The 18,404-nt window shown below is 41.8% G+C and overlaps 1 long non-coding RNA gene across 3 annotated transcripts in view; it reads right to left on the reverse strand.

Annotated features, from left to right (window-relative positions):
• The window catches only part of LOC131834827 (uncharacterized), an 84,520-nt gene that overhangs the window by 39,088 nt on the left and 27,028 nt on the right, over window positions 1-18,404 (reverse strand). For all 3 annotated transcript variants that reach the window (XR_009354961.1, XR_009354963.1, XR_009354962.1), the window contains exon 4: window positions 14,758-14,800. This is a non-coding gene — a long non-coding RNA (uncharacterized LOC131834827). The remainder of the gene's footprint in view (window positions 1-14,757; window positions 14,801-18,404) is intronic.

Genomic DNA, 18,404 nt, shown 5'->3' on the forward strand with positions numbered 1-18,404 from the left:
GATGGGTAATGGGAAGACAAAACCAGCATCTGTCCACCACATTTATGCTTGATTTTCAGACCTCTGCAATCATGCCAAGCAAAGAGCAGCTCCCCGAAAGATGAGGCGTAGCAGAGATTGCAAAGACAAGTCTAGAGTCAGGTGCACCATACTAGGAAACCAGGTTGGGGTGAGGGACACTGCATGAGGGCTCCTTGAGTTGCGAGGGGGCAACCCAGATACTCTGAGAGGTTAACAGTATCTTCTTAGGAGCTGAGAAAAATTCAACACCTTGCAAAAATCGGGACTTGAGGGGCACCTGAGTGGCTCAGTGGGTTGAGCCTCTGCCTTCAGCTCGGGTCATGATCTCAGGGTCCCAGGATCGAGCCCCGCAATGGGCTCTCTGCTCAGTGGGGAGCCTGCTTCCCCTCCCCCACCGCCTGCCTCTCTGCCTACTTGTGGTCTGTCTGTCAAATGAATAAATAAAATCTTAAAAAAAAAAAAAATCAGGACTTGAATTCCAGATAGCTTGATAGGTCTGGGCAGGGGGCGGGCACGGCAGCTCACAATTCATATCAGTAGGTTGCCTGCCCCAGACTTGGAATATCAGCCTTCAGCTGAGGAATGAAATACTCTATGAAGACCTTCTGTACTGTGGTCCCAGCATCCTTCAACATGCTTCAGGTGGGATGTTGGTGTCTGGCAGGGATAACTGTGATAAAACCAGGAAGAGCATCCGTCTTTTTAGCCGGACCAGCCCATCATCTCTTTTTGACTCATATGACCCGCAGGCAGCGAAGAGCTACCGAGCACCCCACTATAACACCCTCGCGAGGCCTGGCCTCATGCCCCCCTCTGCGGAGGAGGAACTAGATCTTACAGAAAGGAAGTGACAAGCGTGTGGTGGATCCAGGATGCAGACGCCATTTACCCTCCTTAAACACCAGGCCACCACCAAGAATCTGACAGCAAAAGTAGCTGGGGAGATATGCAGGGATGCAGTTTAGAGCAAGTGGCAAGAAGTGGTAGGGAAAAAATCCAGCTGGACAAGGCATGGCTGTGGTCAGTCTGAACAGAGGCAAGGCACCCCAAGATGATGAGAGCACACTGCCCTTTGTTTGCTGAGATGACACGCTCTGGTAGGACAGCCACATAACTGATGGTCGAAACCAACACTGTTTGAGAATGAGAGCGCGCTGTTACTAATGAAGCCAGGGAGACGGTAACAAATCCAGACCAGCAAGGGCAAACGAGCACTCGGGGTCCCTCTCACTGGAGCTAGGCTTTCTTCCGATAGTGGTGATGGACATGTGTGGAATCACCCACGCATCCATCCCTCAGCCCCGCCATCCTGCATCCTTGTGTGGGCTGCAGGATGGCCTCTGAGGGATGCACCAACTGACCCTGATCTTCGAGGCCCTGGGCCCTCACCAGTTGAGTTCATTTCCAGACACTTAGAGGGGACAAAAGACACCGTGTAAATAATTAACTTATTTAACTGAGCCAGTGGTTAACTAAGCAAGGCAGTATGGCAGAGTGGATAAAGGATGTCCCTTTGAGGTTTGGGTTTGGATCCCGCTCTGTGAACTTAGCAAGTGTCTCCGGGGCTCGGATTCCAGAGCTGTAAAATGGGAATGAGGGCACAGAAGGCTTGAGCTTACGCTTCGTCTTGGGCACTGGGCCAACCCCTCCATGTGGGTGCTTAATCGCAGCATCATTATAACAGTATGAGGCAGGCACTAATGCTCTCCCCATGTTGCAGACTGGTGCACTGAAGCCCAGTGAGCTACTTACTCTACGTTGTACAGTTAGTAAGTACTTGTGTGGCTTTTTCCCCCCGAAGATTCTGTTTATTTATTTATTTATTTATTTGAGAGAGCATGAGCCAGAGTGAGGGAAGGGCAGAGGCAGAGGGAAAAGGAGACTCCCCATTGAGCAGGGAGCCCAATGCCGGGCTCCATCCCAGGACCCGCAAGATCACCTGAGCTGAAACCAAGAGTCAGCCGCTCAACTGACTGAGCCCCCCAGGAGTCCCCAGTCAATACCTGCCTTACGGGGATTGGTTTTGGTGACTAAATGAGACAACGCTTATTAAAAACTGAGCATATTGACAGAAAGCCAAGAGAAGCCCTGGATAAATGATTAGTCTTTAATGATGATAATTTACGCTTCAGTATTCCTGTTATCTTACATTTGTCGTTTAGAAGGCACTACGATGGGTCATATTTCAACCTCACCATATGGCAGGAAGAGCCTCTGACTAAAAATCTTTAATACTACTTAATACCCGAAGAGGACAGCATTGTTGACATGACCCATCTCTAAGAAGCCCAAGAATCTGAAACATCCAGGCCGTTCTTGCTGCAGCTGGAGAAGGGAAATATCTACAGGTTTCCTTAAACCCAGACAGTTATAAGAAAAAAAAAAAAAAAATCCTCTGTGGGGAGAAGGCAGATGGGAAGAGAGAGAATAGTTGTTCAATCATCTGCCCCAATTCCTCCCCGAAAGAGGCTTGTGAGCTGGAAACACATTCCCAGGGCCCCAGAGTACATGCCAGCCATCAACCCTTGCAAAGGTCCTGGGGCCCCCGTGAGATCACTTGGAGCACCTCCCTTGACCCCTGCATGATACTGAGACAGAGGGCGCAGGAAAGAGAAGCACCGAGGCACTGAGAGATGCCACAGGCCTCCTGTCCATCGACCAGCAAAGCCACACCTGATGAGTTAGGACCAGGGCTCCCTATGCAAGAAGAGTCAAGTTCCAGTTTCCGGATCCAAGCAGATGGTATGACCTTGGGCAGGTTAGTTACCTAGCTTCTGGGGCCTTGGTTTCCTTGTTGGTAAAAGAGAGAGAGGAAAACCTTCTTTGTATCTCCAAAGAAGCAAAGTATGTTGCATGTTTCAGAGAGTGCCTGACCCTTCACAGAGTTCCATAAATGGTAACTGTTGTTACTATTAAGTAGTAACTGAAAATGACACTGTATGATGCAGTAGGACCACAGGGATATACAATCCCTGACCTCCAGAGCCTATAGACACAAAGAAGAGACAGACAAAGGGCCATAAAATGATGGGCCCTCTGGGCAGGTGCTCATGGTCTGGGAAGATGGGGCTGGGGGTGATTAAAGATGCTGCAGGTGCCCAGAAGGTAAGAGTTGAGGATGGTTGGGGTCTGCCCAGAAGCAAAGAGAGAAAAAGCTCAGTGGAAGTTAGAAGGGGCTGGAGGGAGGAGTGCCAAAGAAATGGGACACATGGCATTAGGGAAGGAGAGAAGAAGATGGTAGCCACTGCTCACCGCACCTGCCCTACCTCTGAAGCTCATCTCAGGGCTGGGCGGATGCCCCTAGAGGAGTCCTCTTTTCCCTACCACCAAGGCTTTCACAACTCACCAGCCTCAAGGAACTAGCGTGGGAGTGGAGTACAGCTGAAACCACGCTCGGAAACAAGAGCTGGATACAGGTTTCTCCGCAGCGACCGAACACTACGTACAAAAAACCGCACGTGGTGCTGTGAATTTCTGATGTGGATCACTCCTTCGCTTCCAGTATCAGTTGATAAAGACCCGTGGCTGAGTGTGGGGACAAGCGTGAACTCTGCTCTGCTGGGGTTTCTGTGGTTCTCTGGTTATGCCGTCCCTGCCTCCTCTGTGCCCAGAGTACTCTGCCGGGGGCTGAGTCTGATAAATGCTAGAACTACCTGACTGGTCATCAAAGAACATGCTTCCCTGTGGTACAGCACTGTAAGTTCAGAGTGTTCTGCAATTATATGCCAAAGGAGTTCTTGCTTTCTCTAATGAGCTTTGCAAACTGTCAGCCTAAGATGAAGTTTGATCTGGGAAGGATTTCTTCCTTTATTTGCCCGGTTTTGTAGCACTGCCCTTTCTCCTAAATCTTTAAGTTGTCTCTTCTGCCCTGCGTCACTGAAGGGAGAGGAGAATGAATTTTCTTCTCTTGATGGGAAGAGTCAGTTTCCGAAAGGGCTTAAGTTCCAAATGGTTCTCTTTGGGAGCAGGAACACAAGAACCATATTCCTTGGGTGATGTTATTGAAGAATAACCTGTCGGGCTTTGTCAACACTTGGTAGAAACTATGCAGTGATGACGTGATGACAGGAATCAAGATTCTCAGCCACGTGCCCTTTCCAGAATTCACTTCCAGTTCCACAGAGCTGCCCCTGAGCAGCTGCAGAGGTCAGGCAGCTGGGACTCAGGGCCACAGTAGTCAGAAATGCTCTCTCTGGTCGCTGTGTATCAAATGTCTGGTTGAACTGCATCCTTAATAACGTCTGTCTACCCAGAGGGCAATGTTTGTTCCTGGCCTGTGAGGCTGCTGATGGTTCCATTTTTTCTGGAGAAATATTGGCCTGAGGCCCCTGGAAACATCGCTTCATTGCCCGGCCTTATAAGAATTTCCCTGACCTATTTTGTGGAGGAAAATTCACCCTGGTCCTATGGTTATGTCATGCAAAAGGGAGAAATTAAAGTTTTTGCTGCTGACAAGGTCCCATTTACTTGAGTCAGTTACAGCCACTGAAATGATCAGCCCTATAAATGTTGTTTTAATGGAGACAAAGTCTTCACGGGTCCAGATTGGGTAGATCAGTGCCTCGAAAAGGAAGAACTCCCTTCTTTATTCAGTTATTGGGTGGGGCCATCCTTCTGTGAGGATCAGACTGTTATCAGCACACGGGCTGCTCTCACCCAGACCACACCTTTAATCGTATGATATCTGCAGCTACCGCTGAGCAACACAATCCTCCCATCTTGGTTTTTCACGTAAACAGGAGAGTAAAGTACCAACTTCTCAACCTCCCATAAAGCGAGGCTGAAGAGAAACCTAAACACCTAATCCTTACAAGATGACATTTCAGAGTTAAGGGAGCCTGGTTTCCACGTGCTGGAGGGAGGGTTCATTAAAAGGGAAAGGTCGCAGACAGGTGGCTCTTCCCTCATCCACGCTGGCTCAGAGAGGCCAACATGCAAAGAAGGGCAGGACGGGGGTGCCAGGTGATGATGTCCAAGACAGGAGGTAACATTGTTCTGACCAATAAAGCCAAGTTTGAACTCCACTATTTGGCAAGTTAGGAAAATCTCTTTTCCTTCTTAAAATTTGAGACGACTTTTTCAGAAAATAAACATTTGTTCCTGGACCTGTGGGTCTGAGTCAATCTTTACCTGAACACTTACCTGGAGGAGAATTTGTCTCTGAGAGGGACCACACTCAGAGTGCCCATGCCTGCCCTGATAGTGGGAGACCTCGGAGCCAAAGAGAGCAGGGTCCCCCACTGTCAGTCGGGAGTGTGCACGTCCAGTGGTGAAGGCCAGAGCTGACAGCACCCCCGAGGCCCCTGAGGAATTATCTGAGTAAATATTCCAGGATGGAGGAAATGCACTACCTGGGGAAAGCCAGGGAACTGGGCTCAGTTCCTATGGATGGAAACCAAATTGTGGGTGAAGGATGCCTGGGTGAGATAGGAAATAGCGTTTTTAATTTTACTTTTTCTCCCACTGAAATGTTTTTTCATCTTTCTTCTTGATTTGAAAGCAGGGAAGACTGCATGCACTTCACGAGGCTCTCTTGTAAAGGATTTAGCAACCTCCAGAGCTCAGAAAGGGGGTCCCCTGGAGCCGGCCCAGGGCTGTGAGCTGGTCCTCTTGCGCCACCTATTGACAGCATCGCTCACTGCGGTTTCTGGACGCACCTACAAGGCCTGCTTGTTCTGGGGACCACAGAGGGATGGGCACCAACTCCGGAAAATTAAGACTACTCAGGGCACGTTTTCTGCATTCAAATTAAAATAGGTTTATAGAGTCCGCAGAGGAAAATACATGTTCTAACAATCGAGGTTACCTATTTTATTGGGCAACTTCGCTCTGATTTTCAACTGCTAAAATAATACATAAGCGTAACAGGAGGCAGAGTTCTGTTTTCTTTCTTCCATTAGGTTAATACATAAAGGTACTGCATATTTTTAAGGTTTTTGTTGTTGTTGTTGTTGTTTTAGAAAATATGATCAACTTAAAAGTATTAAGTTTTTAAATTAAAGTATTTCTTTGAATTTAAATTATTTAAATTAAATTATTTCTGTGTAAATAAATTAAAGTAATTAAATTTATTTAAATTAAAGTATTTCTTCTTTTAGAAGAAAAATAGTTAATGACTACAATTTGCATGCAAGAGAGTGGGAAGCGAATTAACTCTAAGAATAAGTGGGAGTCCCCATATGCAAATAGAGCATGGAAAACTGTCCATATGTGACAGGCGCTTGTGCTTTCACTGGAAGACTGAGAAGATGCTATCCAGCGCACAGTGGTTCATATCCTTCCATTCAGCAGTCCAACTTCAAGAATTCCATCCCAAGGAAAGAATTCAAAACCATGGGGAAAGTAAGGTGGATGGTATTCTTCATAAAATTGGTTAATGTTCAACAACAGAAGACTTGAGGTTATGGTTCATTCAGAATATGGAATATTACAGAGGCACAAGAATTATTTTAACATGTAGCAATATGAGAAATGCATATCCATGAAGATACAAACTAGCAGATAAAAAGAAATATTAAATAAAACTGGAAAAGAATATTAAAAAATATTAAAGCCAAGTTAGTCTGTGTTATGCATACCAATATTTGTTTTCCTAATTATATAATAAATACAGAAGTGCATTCTTGTAGTAACACATGTAAGTTATACAGAACCGTATTAAGTAAGAAGTGGAGGATCCCATAATCTGCCTGCCCCTACCTTGTCTGCTCCCTATGTAAGCTCAACAATGTAAGCTCTCCAGATCTTCTTCCTTAGAATTACACACACACACACACACGATTACATGCTGTGTTATTTTAACATAAAAGTGATAATACTGTAGTTCTTGCAACTTGATTCCCCTAAAAATATGCATTACAGGTCTTTCTGGATCAATAAATACAGATCTGTCTCATTTTTTTAAAACCACCATTTTGGGGCGCCTGGGTGGCTGAGTGGATTAAACCCTCTGCCTTCAGCTCAGGTTATGATCTCAGGGCCCTGGGATCAAGCCCCAGGTTGGGTTTTCTGCTCGGCAGGGAGCCTGCTTTTCCGCTCTCTCTGCCTACTTGTGATCTCTGTCAAATAAATAAACAAAATCTTAAAAAAAAAAAATTTAATGTGATCAACTGTAATACATTTAACTATTTCACAATTGATACTCATTTCTTCAAATTCTTAAAATGATAATAATTCTGCAAATGACCCTTTGTATATGTATCTTGTTACTCCCTATTAATGAATCTAAGCTTCTTTTCATTTTTTATTAGCCATTTTTGTATTTCGTTAGAGAATTTCCTATTCATATCTTTTGTAAATTTTTCTATTACATTGTTTACATTTTTATTATTGATTTGTTGGGGCCCTCAATGAATTTTTAGATTTTGAGATTTCACTGGATTTAGAGATTGGTACAACATAGAATGTTGTAGAACATAATTTTTTAAAAAAAATTATCTTATTTAAATTCAATTAATTAACATATAGTGTATTATTGGTTTCGGAAGGAGAGGTCAGGGATGCATCAGTTGCATACCACACCCAGTGCTCATTACATCACGTGCCCTCCTTAATGCCCGTCAGCCGGTTACCCTCTTCCCCGCCCATCCCCCCTCCAGCAACCCTCAGTTTGTTTCCTATAGTTAAGAGTCTCTTATGATTTTTCACTTCTCTGAGCTCATCTTATTATATTTTCCCCTCCCTTCCCCTATGATCCTCTCTTTTTTTCTTAAGTTCCACCTATAAGTGAAATCATATGATAACTGCCTTTCTCTGATTGACTTATTTCACTTAGCATAATACCCTCTACTTCCATCCACATCATTCAAATGGTTAGGATTTCATTTTTTTTGATGGTTGAGATATATATTCTGTTGTATATACAAAATACATCTTCTTTATCCATTCATCTGTCGATGGACATCTGGGCTCTTTCCATAGTTTGGCTATTGTGGACATTGCTGCTATAAACACTGGTGTGCAAGTGCCCCTTAGAATTACACTACATTTGTAGTGTAATTTGTAGACCACTACATTTGTATCTTTTAGTGTAAATCCCTAGTAGTGCAATTGCTAGGTCATAGGGTAGCTCTATTTTCAAGTTGTTGAGGAACCTCCATGCTGTCTTCCAGAGTGGCTGCACCAGCTTGCACTCCCACCAACAGCGTAAGAGGGTTTCCCTTTTTCTATATCCTCACCAACATCTGAGTGTCTAATTTTAGCCACAGACTGTAATATGTTTTCCCATTTATTCTGGTCTCTTTTTATATTCCTTGGGAAAATGTTACTGCTTTTCTTTATTTAAATCTTGTTCACTTCTTGTTATATATTACATAAAGGAAGATATTTTCCAATGGTTATTTACATAACTAAAATAATTTTAATGAAAACAATTACTAGCTCCAGCTAAAAATATAGCAGTATTTTAAAGCTATAATGGTCTGTCAAGTAATAACTCAAAAGGGTATAATTATTGGCTACTCATTTGCTTGTATACAAGGAAAATCAAAAGATTGATTTCATGTCCTCTAACAAACCAAAAACATGATTTAGACTCAAAAAATAAAACGTAAAAAGAGAGAGGAAGAACCACAGCTCAGGAATCGTAAGTCTTGTTTTCTCTTTGTTGGGTAAGCTGCTGCTCAGCTGACGGTGTGCACAGCAGTCAGGTGGGGCTTCCAGCTGTGGGCAGTGGGTCATCAAAGAGAATAATGCCAGTTACTTCACAATCCTCCCAAACTCCTTGACCATTTGACCTGTGAAGTCTTCCCATCAGAACAACTCTACAGCATCTCCCTGTGCCCTCTCTCTGCACCCCACCTCCATTAGGCCAGGCCTCACCATTTCCCTTTTAGAATCTTCCCAACCCCAACAGATGTGAATGAAGTTGGCTAATGATAATGTTTCTGGAACAATTTTTTTCAAAAAACAGGCTGGAGCATGACAACCTGATCTTACGGTTCTGAAAGAAGATGTGCAAGAATGGCCTTGATAATTTGGAGGAAAGAGAGGAATAAAAGAGAATTCACCCCGCCTGCTGTCAGAACACGCTACAAAACTAAAATATGTGAATAACAAGACACTGGCACAGAAACAGGAAAGTCTATCAAAGGGACAGAACGAGTTGCACTTTCTCAACTTGCCCTTGGTGAGTCCCAGTCGGCCAGTTTCTGCACCGCGATGCTGTGACACACCATGGGGCTGCAGGTGAGCTGCCCCGCACCCAAAACAAGTTTTCTAAAACTCTCATTTTTCCTTGAGCAAAGTAAAGCACTCCTTTAGAAGCTATTTTTGAATTTCAAAAACATAGCAATTTCATGATTATCTTGTTGGTTTTTATCTTAATTGTGCTATGGTCTGAGAACACACTATGTATGATTTAAATCTTTGAAATTTGCCAAGACTTGCCTTATAGCTAAACACATCATCATTTTGCTTAAAAGACCTGTGTATCCTTGAAAAGAATGGGTAATCTGTAGGTGCTGGGGGCAATCTTCTATGTTTATTAGTTTTCTCTATTCAATTGTATTGTTCAACTCTTCCACACATTTACCAAGTTTGTGAGTCTGACTGGTTTATCATTTATTGAGAGAGGTGTGTGCAGATACCTCACTATGATTTCAATTTCTTTGTCATGTCATTCTTTGCTTTATATATTTTGATGTTATGCTATTTATTATATACATATAAATTTAGATTTTTATATCTTCCCGGTTAATTAAAACCTTTAACATTATGGAGACTTAAGAGGCCATAGAAATGTAGAGAGAAGTCATATGGAAAAGGGTAGGAAGGGTGGAGACTCGATCAGGAGCCAGACTGACCCCAGGTATCTGACTGTGGACTGGAGGGATGATGTAGGCATGGAGAGAGGAGAGGAGCAAAACTCACACCAGGCACTCAAAGCACAGTGGACCTACACTGGGAAGACAAATCCCTACAACATTTTGCTTTGAAAATCAGAGGGGATTAACTTTGTGAGTTCTTGTAATCAGCAGGGCTTAATATCTGGAACTTTAAAAATCAGTGGGCTCACTTGGGTGGCCCAGTAGGTTAAGTATCGGACTCTTGGTTTCAGCTCAGGTCATGATGTCAGGGTTGTGAGCTCAAGCTCCATGTCCGACTCTATACTCAGCATGGAGTCTGCTTGAAATATTCTCTCCTTCCCCCTCTGCCCCTCCTGCTTGTGTGTTCTCTCTCCTTAAAGTAAATAAATCTTTTTAAAAATTTAAAAATTTAAAATCAGTGGGCTTATCCCTGGAGATCCAGAGGGGGATAGGAAGCTGATTGCCGGCTTTCAAAAAGGTAAGTGTGAAGATACTGCATAGAAACAGCAATTTGAAAAATGTCTGGGGCACATAGGAGGGAGATTTGTTTGCTAACCTCAGAGTGGGTGCTGGAAGGGCAGGGGTTGGGAGAACTCTCCAAGAACAAAACAGGTGCTGTTTCCCTCCCTTGACCTGCAGCCTAGACACATGGACACATATGGAAACCAATGCAGTGTGAACACTCTCCATCCAGCTCGCTAACAGTGGGTCCTCCCAGCCCCCAGTCTTCTGCAGTCACACCCCATCCATCTTGGCCTCAGCAGCTTTCCCATTAGCTGCAAAGCCGTTCCTACAGCAGACTGGTCCAGACCTTGATGACATCACCCCTGCTGTGGGCCATCTGCAGCAGCAGTCCATCTAAAGTAGAACCACAAGCCTGGTCGTGTGCCAGCACCCCAGATAGGGCCCAGCACTACACCAAACTGACCTCAGCCCTTAGGAGAGGGGAAGATAACCACATATACCAGTCCCACTTGGCCCCAGCAGTGAGCTGGGGCAGACATCTAGTCTGACTACAGGCCCTGCCAACCAATGAAAGTTTCTCAGGGGAAAACACAGGGAGAATACTCTGCAGTTTGGTGCTCCTGCAGCTCTGGCAAATACCTGATCTGACTCAATTCAAGCCCACATCAGCTCCAGACTGGCCCATTAACACCACAGGGACCAAACAGTGCCCACAACAGACAAAGAGACACATTACACCCAGGTAGACTGAAGGTAGATACAGCTCAGCCATAACATACAACAGACACAGAAGACACCCCTGGTTCTGGAGAAGAGACCTCCAGGTTCTGGAGAAGAGACCTCCAGGTTCTGGAGAAGAGGGGACCTTGCACTGCAGGGCACTCCAGAACCTCTTCCTCATAAGGCCGCTACCTTCAAGAATAGGAAACACAGCTGACTCTCCTAACACATAGAAACAGATACAGAGAGTTAGACGAAATGAGAAGACAGAGGAATATATCCCAAATGAAAGAACAAGACAAAATCACAGCAAGATTGCTAAATGACACAGAGAAGAACAAATAGGTTCAAAAGAGAATTTTAAGTAATGGTCCCATAGACATTCACTGAACTAGAGAAGAGTGAGGATCTCAGTGAGACCCTCAACAAAGGGATAGAAAACATGGGAAAAAAACAATTAGAGATGAAGAACTCAGTAACTGAAATTAAAAAACTAAATGTAATAAATATAGACTAAAGGAAGCAGAATGGATCTGTTAACAGGATAATGGAGTAATGGAAAGAATCAGGCTGAACCAGAGAGAGAAAAATAATAATAATATATGAAAACAGATTAAGGGAACTCAACAACACTGTCATCAAGGGTGATGACATTCACATTATAGGGATGCCAGAAGGAGAAGAGAGAGAACAGGAGGCCGAAATTTTATTTGAAGAAACAATACCTGAAAACTTCCAAAATCTGGGGAAGGAAAAAGAAATCCAGATCCAGGAGGCACAGAGAGCCCCCAACAAAATCAATCCACAGAGGTCCACACCAAGACATATAGTAATTACAATGGTAAAAAGTAGTGATAAAGAGAGAATTTTAAAAATCAACAAGAGAGGGATGCCTGGGTGGCTCAGTTGGTTAAGCGGCTGCCTTTGGCTCAGGTCATGATCCCAGCAACCTGGGATCGAGTCCCGCATCGGGCTCCTTACTTGGCAGGGAGCCTGCTTCTCCCTCTGCCTCTGCCTGCCACTCTGTCTGCCTGTGTTCGCTCTCTCGCTCTCTCTCTCTCTTTCTCTGACAAATAAATAAATAAAATCTTTAAAAAAAAAAAAAAAAGCAACAAGAGAAAAGACAACAGTTACATACAAGGGAAACCCCACAAGGTCATCCACTGATTTTTCAGCAGAAGCTTCACAGGCCAGAGAGTGTGCCATGCTATAGTCAAAGTGCTGAAAGCAAAAAATCTGCAACCAAGAATACTCTATCCACCAAGGCTCTCACTCAGAATAGGAGACCTAAAGAAGTTAAAGGAATTCATCAACACTAAGCCAGCTTACAAGAAATGTTAAAGGGGACTCTTTGAGTGGAAGATAAGACCATACATAGGAATAAGAAAAGTAGGAAACACAAAAGCACTAAAATTAAGCATATTTATAAAAATCAGTCAAGGGATTCACAAAATAAAAGGATGTAAAGTATAACAACATATATAAAAAATGTGGATGGGAGAGGAGTAAAAATTTAGTTTTTTTTTTTTAGAATGGGTTCAAACTTAAGTGACCATAAACTTAACACAGATTGCTATATGCAGAAGATGTTATATATAAATCTAATGGTAAGCACAAATTAAAAACCAGTAAGAGATATTAAAAAAATAGAGAAAAGGAAATCCAAGTATATCACTAAAGAAAACCAGCACCCATGAGTGAGGAAAGAAAAGTACTACATAAAAAACCATAAAAGAAGAAACAAAATGGCAATAAGTACATACCTATCAATAATTACTTTGTAAATGGACTAAATGCTCCAATCAAAAGACATAGGAGAATGGAACGGATAAAAATGTGAGTCTATCTGTAGGCTGCCTACAAGAGACTCATTTCAGACCTAGAGAGACACCTGCAAATGGAAAGAGAGAGGATGGAGAAGCATTTATCATACACATGGAAGTGAAAAAAAAAAAAAAGCTGGGTGGTAATACTTCTATCGGACAAACTAGACTTTAAAGCAAAGGCTGTGACAAGAGACAAAGACGGTCACTACATAATCATAAAGGGAAAAACCCAACAAGAAGATATAACAACTGTAAATGTTTATGTACCCAACATGGAAGCATCCAAATGCATAAGGTAGTGAATAACAAGCTTTATAAAGGAAGTAATCAATACTAATACAATAATAGTAGGGGATGTTAACACCCCACTTACATCAATGGATAGATCATCCAATCAAAATACCAACAAGGAAACAGTGGCTTTGAATGATACACTGGACCAGATGGATCTAATAGATACATTCAAAGCATTCCATCCTAAAACAGCAGAATACATATTCTTTCCAAGTGCACAAGGAACATTCTCCAAGACAGATAACATATTAAGCTACAAAACAAGTCTCAAAATACTCAAAAGATTTAAGTCATAATACCATGTACCTCATAAAGCTATGAAACTGGAAATCAACCACAAGAAAAAATCTAGAAAGAACACAAATACATGGGGGTTAAGTAACATGCTACTAAACAATGAATGGGTCCATGAAGAAATCAAAGAGGAAATTTAAAAAATACATGGAAACAAATGAAAATGAAAACACAACAGTCTAAAACCTTCAGGATATAGCAAAAATGGCTCTAGAGGGAAGTTTATAGCAATACAGGCCTACCTCAAGAATCAAGAAAAATCTCAATTAAACAACCTAAACTTATGCCTAAAGGAACTAACAAAAGAAGAACAAACAAAACCCCAAACCAATAGAAAGAAGGAAATAAAGATTAGAGTAGAAATAAGTGATATAGAAACAAACCAAAACAAAAACAGCAGAACAGATCAATGAAACCAAAAATTGGTTCTTTGAAAAGATCAACAAATTGATAAACATCTATCCAGACTCATCAAAATAACATAGAATAAAAATCAGAAATGCAAGAGTAGGCACCAAAACTACAGAAAAAAAGGATTATAAAAAATATTATGAAAAACCATATGCCAAAATATTGGACCACCTGGAAGAAAAGGATAAGTTCCTAGAAACATATAACCTCCCAAAACTGAATTGGAAATAATAGAAAATCTGAATGTATTGATTATCAGCAGTGAGATTGAGTCAGTAATCAAAAAACTCCCAAAAACAGAAGTCCAGGACCAGGCTACTCTCTCAGAGGTGAATTCCACCAAACATTTAAAGAAGAGTTGATACCGATTTTCACCTCATTTCAAAAAATAGAGAGAAAGGAAAGCTTCTAAATTCATTCCATGAGGCCAGAATTACCCTGATACCAAAACCAGATAAAGAACTACAAAACAAAACAAAAACCTATAGGACAGTATTTCTGAAGAACACAGATGTGAAAATCCTCAACAAAATATGAGCAAACTAAATCCAATAATACATTAAAAAAGATTATTCATCATGACCAAGTGGGATTTATTCTTGGGATGCAGGTGTAGCTCAACATCAGCAAATTAGTCAGTAGGATACATCGCATGCAAGTCAGTCAATGTAATACACCACATCAATAAGAGAAAGGATAAAGACCATGTGATCATTTATAGATGCAGAAAAAGCATTTGATGAAGCAGAAGATCTAGTCATGATAAAAGAAAGCCCTCAGCAAAGTAGGTTTAAAGGGAACTTACCTCAACCTAATAAATGCCATATATGAAAAAGCCACAGCCAACATCATACTCAATGGTGAAAAACTGAGCGCTTTTTCCCTAAAATCAGGAACAAGACAAGGAAGTCCACTCTTACCAGTTCTTTTTAGCACAGTACTGGAGGTCCTCGCCACAGCAATCTGACAACAGAAAGAAGTAAAAGGCATTCAAATCAGTAAGGAAGACATAAGAAATCTTTGCAAATGTAGTGGACATCAGGGCAAGGTGCAAAGGATAACTTCACAGTGTTTGGCTTATGTCATGGAAATGAGATCTGAGAGGGAAAGAGGGCAGGTAATATGGGGCAGAACGAGAAAGAGGAGGGTGAAGTGAACACAGTTTAGATGAGTGAGAAGCAAAGTGAGGACATATAGGGTCAAGGGTCTTGGTGAAATCAGAGTTGCTGGAGTGAAGGTATTAGAAGGACATCGCTGGAAAGTGGGCATGAAAATAAAGATAGGCTTGGTGGCAAGAAAACAAATACACATTTTAAGATAATCTTTATTTGCTCATCATATACATTTTAACATGCATTCTATTGATATATATTACATTTATTTTTCAGTATCAATTAGAATAATTTACTATATAGTGTAAATCACAAAATAGGATACCTGAATTACAAGCATTTCTGTATAATGTGTGACGTGAACCAGAGCAATGGAACATCATTGCTGCAAATCTCAAAAAAAAAATAGATCAACATTTCCATTACCAAGTGTGAATTTAGGTGTTTAAGGAGATTAAATCCACCCCTGGATTCTTGTATCTTCAGAATTCAAGAGGTAGTATATATAATCAGAAAACCAATTTCGATGTTCACTCAATGAGAGGTGTGTGAGTATGGTGTACTAGAAACAGCAACATGTAAAATGGCTGTGTGAACAATCACATTTTCTAGGGATAGATTTGCATGGCTGTGCCTTAATCCTGCAAATATCAAAAACTACAGACAGTGGCAGAAACAGATAAATTAGCTGCCTATCTTAACCACTGAAACAATGGATTTACATGTTCAGAAGAGGATTTCCCCATTTTTCAAGATATTAGTCTTTATTGTTGATTTTTCTATTGATTTTGAAAGGTTTTTGTCTCCAAAGCTTATTTTATTACTAGTTAGTATTCAGATTTTTTATTAGTCAAAGATTTTTCCATTTGTTAGAATTCATAAGCTGCACAAAATGGCCAATTTTGTCCCTGAATCAACATCATGCCAGTCCCAATGAAATTTTACTGTTGAGGGAAGCCTCTGCAGCCTTATTTTGACAAATGTATGATTTCAACAAAGCTTTCTGAAAAACTGAAGACAGCTATTGAGCTCTCTTACCCAAAATTAATGGATGCTACTTGGGCAATCAATCTATTAAGGAACAAAATAGATTCTTCTTTGACAATTCTGTTTGAAGTTTTTCCTCCTTCCTGTTTTCTTCTTTTGACCATTCATTTATCTATTTCTCTTCTTTCTTCTGTTTTTCTAACCAAATGTTTGCTTCCCCACCACTTTCTGGTTTCCTCTTTGTCCCCTAGAGCATTTGGTCTCCTCTTGTTCTATTTCTTCAATACTTGGATTCAATCTCCCTCCATTAGGCTTTGTTTCCCATAGACGATCTGTTCCTGTGTGGCCATCAGTTCTTTTCCAGAGAACTGCGCATGTAATAAGGAAAACAGAAATGATCTGGCTACGTAGTCACCCACAAACATAAAATAGGTGAACATCTCACAAGTGCAATATGTAATTACCCATTCTTGATGTCAGTAAGGTGTAGGACCCTTTGGTATAAACTTCCTGTGTTTAAGATATGGCATCAGTAAATTCTTAAATTTTGTTTGCTTGGCATCTCTGTGAATTAAAGATATTAAGTATAAATCTCACCTTAATACTTTTTCATTTTTTATTGCATTGTTTTAAAGATTTACTTATTTTAGAGAGCACGTGTGTGTGGGTGCACAAGTGGGGGGAGGGGGAGAAGAGTGGGAGTCTTCCGTAGACTCCACACTGAGCACAGAGCCCCACGTGGGGCTAGATCTCATGACCCTGAGATCATGACCTGAGCTGAAATCAAGAGTCAGACACTTAACCAACTGAGCCACCCAGATGCCCTGGGACAAATTTTTAACCTTATTCTTCAGCTTGAATTACATAGCCTTTGAGCCTTCAAAATCAGCGGGAATTTGAAACTGGAACGTGAGCTGGACTACAACTCTTCTCCCAGCTTTTGCCCGATTCACCAAATGACACTGTAGGTCACAGGATGTTCCTGTTTATTTCATCAGACAGAGATGGTCTGTGTTTATCCCTCACTTACCAGGTGCTACTTACTCTCTCAGAAGAAGTACCTGGCGTGTCACCCAGCCCCGTGAGGTAGCTGTTCCTATTAGATCCACTTCACAGATGAAAACCAGACACACAGGGAGGTCCACTAATTTGCCCAAGGTCACATGGTAGATGACAGCCAAGGTTTGACCTGGAGAAGCCAGACTCCAAGTCTGAGGTGCTGACCTCTGTGCATTATTGCTTCCCTGATGCAACAACTTCAAAATGCATACGCTGACCTCCTGACTTTGTTACCTTCATCTCTGCTCCTGTTCATTCACCCGCTCACACAGAAGCACTCCAGACCTTCTCTCTGAACTGCTCCAGCTCCAAGACCTTGAATGCTTTCTCCATCCGTTCCTCCTTCCCTTCCGTGCCTCCTGGCTTTCCTAACTACTGGACATGTTCAACATCTCCACTGAGCCCCACTGCCTCTACTCTCCCAGCACCACTCACGCTTCTTCTCTGCCTCCCTTCTCTGTCACTCCGGGAGAACTTGCTCTGGCTCTAATCTGCCTTGCATTTTTCTTCCTTTTAAAACTTCACCCACTCCTTCCGTGTGGAATATTCTTTCCACCATCACTCCTCCATTTCAGCTTTATGAAGAACTTGACCCAAACTCTGAGCCTCACTCCGAATACCACCTCCCCTCCCCACCCAAAGACTACCTTTTCCAGAACGTTCTTCTTGGTCATTTCAAAAAGTCAGATGTAGTCTCTCTCCACGTGATTGTAACACTAATATAATCTACCTTATAATCCAGTTATAAGTGAACTCCTTAGGCATCCCTTCTAGTTTACAATCGTCACTGAGAAGATCTAGCCCAGTGCTTTGTGGTAGACTGGAGAACAGAAGAAAGAACTAGAAGATGAAACAAAGGACTTCACAACTGAAAAAAAATGTTCTACTTTGAACCTTAATTTTACTGGTAAGGACACTGATGCCCAGCTAAAGAGGCAAGTCATACTAAAGGTGGGAGACGGAAATTCACTGTTCCTTCCTTCCTTCCTTACTGCCTACCATGAATAAAATTACGTGTTCTCTGGGCTCTGTGCTAAGCACAGGCAAAAGTATTTACTTTTAAGAAATTCAGAGTCTACTGACCAGAAAAGAAAACAGATTATGAGGAAACAATGTGATGGGATACATGTTTGTGGGATAAGTAAACATATAAATAAACACTATCTTTGTAGTAATATTCACTATCTTTGTAGTAATATTATGTGATTGTTCTAATAGTAAATGTGAGGAAACATAACTTTTAATTCAGTTAGTAAAATTACATCCCAAGTGGTAGGAAGAAATGTCAAATAGAATTTGAGCCAGACAGGCTGATCTTCATCAGCCTGAAAAAGAGAGCAGTCCACTGCAAATGGAGAGGTTTTCCATCATACTCTGTTTTTAGCTTTTCTCCCTTTGGTTTTTGTTGC

Source organism: Mustela lutreola, chromosome 6 (assembly GCF_030435805.1).
Source record: "Mustela lutreola isolate mMusLut2 chromosome 6, mMusLut2.pri, whole genome shotgun sequence".
NCBI lineage: Eukaryota > Metazoa > Chordata > Mammalia > Carnivora > Mustelidae > Mustela > Mustela lutreola.